The following is a 6,000-nucleotide window of genomic DNA, read 5'->3' as shown; positions in this document are numbered from 1 at the left end:
ATAAAACCGATACCATTGCTTTGCAATGTCATATAGTGCCTTAAAATATAAATTTTTTCCCCTTGGAGATCAAATTGGTCTTCTTGGAAAGTTACTAAGTGTCAGTCTTCAGCTATAAATTCATCCTGAGACCCGAGATATGGAACATCTATTTATGGAGGATTAGCTGTGGTGTCTGTCACTCAGCAGCCTAAGGGCTGGGGAGAGGTCAAGTTCTAAGGTGAACTTCACCCATGGGAAGAGATTCCACAGTGGTAGAGCTGAGAGGGTCACACAGCTCACTCATTTCACAGATGAGGAAAATGAGTCCCACAGCAGGAGACCAACTAACCACAGGTGACACATTTAGTTGTAAATGAAATGGCATGCAGGTCAGAAATGAGGACAGTAACGTGAGCCTTTCTCCCTGATCCTCAGTGCCAGGTCTATGCCGTACCAGCTCTGAGGACTCAAGTTTAGACTAGGACAGGTCTGGACAAGCATTAAGATACAAAATCACAAGTCTATACTATGGTACAAAATTAACTTGTGTCACCTAAAGCTATTGTTCCGTACATGACAAGTGAAATAAAACCAATAGATTTCTTTTACTTTGAGACAGCACTTCCCAGAGAGTTTAGAATTCAGTGTGCCTGCCAACCTCATAAAGTTACAAGATTCACTGTCTGCCACACTGTGGGCAAGAGACCCCTCATAGCCTGGCCTATGAAATGAATGATTCTGCAGAGCTCAGATTAAGAAAGGCCAGTCCCAATTCCCTTATTTACTCAAAAGGAAAAAAAAACTACAGTGAGCCTTTAAGGGAATGGAGTGACTTCCATTTTGGAAAAGAGGTTCTCAAGTTTCAACAAGCCCCAGATCATGCCCACTCTGGACAGCTGTCTACTGATGCAGGGATGTACCAGGTCAGGCTTTTGTTTGGATCACAAACTATAGGGCCTATAGGACCATCTTGGCCTTCCTAAAGTATTTTTAGTCACTGAAGATGGAAGGAATGACCAGTTCAGTGACCGCCAAACTAATGTTCAGTGGGTCCTAATCAGCTGGGCTTCAGGAACCTATCCATACTCTGAAGACTTTTCTGACTCCGATATGGATCTGGGAGTCAATGAACAGATGTCCACTGTTTATCTGCCTGATTTACTATTGTCAGACTTTCAGCTTCACATGTTATATGATTGATCATGAAAAATTAGTGAAGAAAAACTCCTCCTCATTTTCTTTGTGGAAAACAATGACAGAAAATGAGCTATATATTAGTTCAAACTCTTTTAGGCATTTACAGACTGCTCACAGACAGCACTAATAACATTTTAAAAACAACAGAGAATTATTGAATAATTGTTTGAGATGGTTTGGGTGGGATCCTTTGGCATTATAGAGGACTTTACACAAAGCCCACTCCCACACAGCTTTTCTCTTGCTAAATACAAGTTATAGGAGGGCATCTTGTTCCAAGACCAGCTCATTTGAACAAAGTCACATGGAAATATATATTCAGTTTTATAATTTTTATTGGAAGCTAGGCATGTCGGTACGTATACATCTATACTCCCAGCCCTTGAGAGGAGACAGGAGAATCACACCTAGGCTTGAGGACAGCTGGAATTATAGCGCAAGACCCTGTCTCAAAAAAAAAAAAAGCATACATAGACATATGTAATGTATAATTTCAAACTCTAGCACTTATTTTGACAACAGTGTAATGTCTTAAATTCAAATTAAGACTTAAGGAGTCCTTTTATCATATATATATGTGTTTGTATCTGTGTATATAATAAGCACACATAAATGTATATATACACATGCACATATACACACAATTTGTGTTGGAAATATTGCTATCCCTAAGTTACATTGGGTATTGTTATTTTATCTTTACATCTCATATTGGAGAAAAGTGAGGACGTGTGTGTGTGTGTGTGTGTGTGTGTGTGTGTGTGAACTTCCACTTGCAGATTTTTGGAGTTGGGATTGCAGATTTTTGGCAGTAGGTTGGTAAATTCTGATCATTTACATGGTAACAGTTAAATGTCTTTGAATAGTGGGTTGAAAGTAGTTTTAACTTGGCTACGGAGAGGTGTAAGAGGAATTGCAAAACACAGAAAATGTTTGGTTATTCTGATTTCAATGCAGAGATCAAAAGGCTTGGGACTTCCAAGTCAGGATTCTCTAAACAATAAAGTTTAGTGAAAGAACTCCGTTAGAAATAAATAAATCTATGTCCACAACCATTAGAAACCAGGGATAGGAGAAGAGGAATGTAGATATTAGTGAATCTTTCCCAACCTCCTTCCTGGAATGTTCATGTGGTTTCCTTGGGAAAATCAGGAGGGGGAGGTAGGAGGACTTGGAAGAGTGGGCTATGTTGGTGAAACTCTTTTTTTTTTTTTATTGTGAAAATACTGTACAGAGGGGTTACAATTACACGGGCAAGGTAATGAGTACATATCTTATCAAGCATTGTTGCGTCCTCCTTTGTTTCCCTTCCCATCCATTCCCACCTCCCCTCCTCTGCCCACCCACCCCCCCCTTCACCCCGTTGGTGAAACTTTCTATATATTCAACATGGACTTTGAACAGCAGATAGCACAGGAAGTTTGACTGTTTCATAAGGTTCCTTCCTTCCTTCCTTCCTTCCTTCCTTCCTTCCTTCCTTCCTTCCTTCCTTCCTTTCTTTCTTTCTTTCTTTCTTTCTTTCTTTCTTTCTTTCTTTCTTTCTTTCTTTCTTTCTTTCTTTCTTTCTTTCTTCCTTTCTTTCTTCCTTTCTTTCTTTCTTTCTTTTTCTTTCGCCAGCCCTGGGGCTTGTACTCAGGGCCTGGGCACTGTCCCTGACCTTCTTTTGCTCAAGCTAGCACTCTACCACTTGAGCCACAGCACTACTTCCAACTTTTTCTGTTTATGTGGTATTGGGGAATCGAACCAAGGGCTTCATGCATGCTAGGCAAGCACTCTACCACTAAGCCACATTCCCAGCCCCTTTATATATAAAGGAGCTATATATATATAACTTTGTATTCATACCCATGTTCTTACTGATATTGAATCTATATGTTTCACAGTTGATTATTGATATGATATATTTTGGAATTATCCTTTTTTTGCTAATGTCTGATTTATGTAAAGGTCTGTATTTTGTAGAACATAACAGTGATATGACCTTGTCAGAAAAAACATCATTTTTTACTGTGTGGCTGAGAGCTCAGGATCCCTCATTATATAGCTTTTACTTTGTGGTCTGCTTTTGGTTTACTACATGGAACTGTCTGGTGGTTCCTCAAAAGCTATCCCCTATGACCCTGCCATACCACTCCTGGACTCTACCTAGAACATCACAAGCCCGTCAAGACATTTGAACATCCATGTTCATTGCTGCGCTATTCCCAGTAGCCTTGTTATGAAAATAGCCCAGATGAGTAGATGAGTGGACCAAAAAAAAAATGTGGTATATACAAAATGAAATTTTACACACCTACTAGAAAGTATATATTATGTCATTTTCAGGGAAATGGGTAGACCTATAACAAATCACGTTAAGTGAGATAAGCCAAGCTCAGAGAGACCAGTGATGGATGTGTTCTCTCCTATGTGGAAGCTAGATCTAAAATACACTGGGACAATACATTTTACAGGATTCTAGGCATTCACACAGTGAGACCAAGGGAGGATACTCTTAGGGGAGGAACAGAAAGGTATAATGCCTTTCTTTGTGCTTGTGATCATATAAAATAATATTTATTAAAATGAACTTCAGGGAATGAAAACAAGAGGACTCTTGTTTTCTTTTTGTCTTGTTTGTTCATCTAGCTGTCTTTTGGGGGGCAAGGGGAGGCACAGAAATGGAGAGAGAACAAATGCAGCAGTGATACCCCCTAGACACTATGTTGAATAGACACTATGTTGTGACTGCGGATGGGAAGGAAAACTGAGAGAAAGCAAGAATAGAAAGGGGTGGCATTGTTTAAAAAGAAATGTACTCATTACCTGATTTATGTAAGTGTTTTTTTTTCTGTAATATCTTCTTTTTTTCTCTTTTTTTTTAAATGTGAAAATACAGAGGGGTTACAATTACATGGGCAAGATAATGAGTACATTTCTTATCAAGCATTGTAGCCTCCTTCTTTGTTTCCCCTTCCCATCCTTTCCCATCCTTCCCCTGTCCCCCATCCAATCCTCCCCCCACACACACCAAAGTTGTAAAGTTCGTTTTCAACATAACGACTTGTAACCCTTTTACATCACCTTTATAATAACAATAAAAAAGTTAAAAATAAAAAAAAATTAGTTTGGCCCATGAACAAGTGATCATAATTGGTTTCATTTTGTCAGAAATATAGTTTGAGTTGCTGTTTTTAAAAATAGATAAATTTGTTTTGCTGTGTTTCTCTTATGAAAAAGCATGAAAAAAGATTGTTAAAGACTAAGTCCTCTTTTTTTCTTCATGCATTTTTATTGTTATAAGGTGATGTACAGAGCAGTTATAGTTAGATAAGTCAGATATAGAGTACATTTCTTTTTGAACAAGGGACTAAGACCTCTTCTGACTGGGCTCTAGCTTTGCATCACTACTGTTCTATTTGTAGCCTCATAGACTCAATATGGCTGCTGTATCCCCAGATATTATATCTTTATTCAAAGCACAATCACAGAAGGAAAGGATGGCACAAAGAAAACAGTACATTCTACCTGAGTCTGTGTCTATTCATCAGGAAAATTATAGTTTTCCCAGAAGCTTTATCCCCTAGAATTAGGCTTATGTCTTACTGGGAAAACTGCATCATGGATTACCCTTAACTCAGGAAATCTAAGTACATGTTTAAATGGGTATGTTTTTGCACCACACTAAATTGTGGTTCTGTCAATAGATAAGAAGAGGAACATACCAATTGTTTAGCTTACCAGTAGCACCTGCTGTGTGAGGAAGGGATACAGAACAGCGCCTCATGCCTTGCCTATATTAGTTAAATGAGAAAAAAAAAAGGTTTCTACAGAAACAATTGTTGCCTAACATTTTTACAATGAAAAGATACTACTTTCATATTAACTTGAATACAGATTTTTATTTGAAATCCTAGAGCATCGTACAGTCCAGAAAGTAAGTGATTACACACACACACACACACACACACACACACACACACACACAAGTGTGCACACAGGCATACGCAAAATCCACTGGTATTTTATGGGGACACACTCTTGGCTTCTTGTTCCAGCCTGTTCCTGGGTTACACTCTTCACTATGAGTGGGGTTTCAGGTTCTGCTCATCATCAGTCTGCCTTTTAACTGCCAAAGTATTTTTTTTTTTTTTTGCTGGACGTGGGGCCTGAACTATGGGCCTGCTTCAGCTCAAGGCTAGCGCTCTACCACTAGAGCCACAGAACCACTTCCAGCTTTTTCTGCTTATGTGGTGCTGAGGAATTGAACCCAGGGCCTCATGCATGCAAGGCAAGCACTCTGCCACTGAGCCACCTTCCCAGCCCTGCCATAGTATTTTTAAAAGGTACATATGGCTGGGTGCCAGTGGCTCAGGCCTATAATCCTAGCTTCTCAGGAGGCTGAGATCTGAGGATTGAGGTTCAGAGTCAGCCCGGGCAGGAAGATCTGTGAGATTTAGCTCCAATTATCCACTAACAAACTGGAAGAGGACTTGTAGCTGAAGTAGAATGTTAGCCTTGAGTAAAAAAGCTAAAGGGCAGTGCTGAGGTCCTGCAAGTTCCAATATTGCAATCCCCCCCCAAAAAAATTAAGGACATATAAAGAACGTTGGAGCCCATTTCTGCCAAAACAGAAACCCATAAACTGGCTGCTTACAACAGAAATATCTTCTTCACAGTTCTGGAGGTTGTAAATCTGGGCTCAGGCACTAACTTGGCTGGGCCTCTCTGGCTGCACACTGACAGCTTTCCTCACCCCTTTTTTTTCTTTTTTAATAAGAGCACTGATGCCATTAATAAGAGCTCCATTCTCATAACCTAATCAGCAGCCCAAAGCCTAGT

This window comes from Dipodomys spectabilis, unplaced genomic scaffold (assembly GCF_019054845.1).
Source record: "Dipodomys spectabilis isolate Male_0828 unplaced genomic scaffold, ASM1905484v1 ptg000081l, whole genome shotgun sequence".
Taxonomy (NCBI): Eukaryota; Metazoa; Chordata; class Mammalia; order Rodentia; family Heteromyidae; genus Dipodomys; species Dipodomys spectabilis.
The sequence above is the reverse complement of the archived record's forward strand: the minus strand, read 5'-3'. Positions refer to the sequence as shown.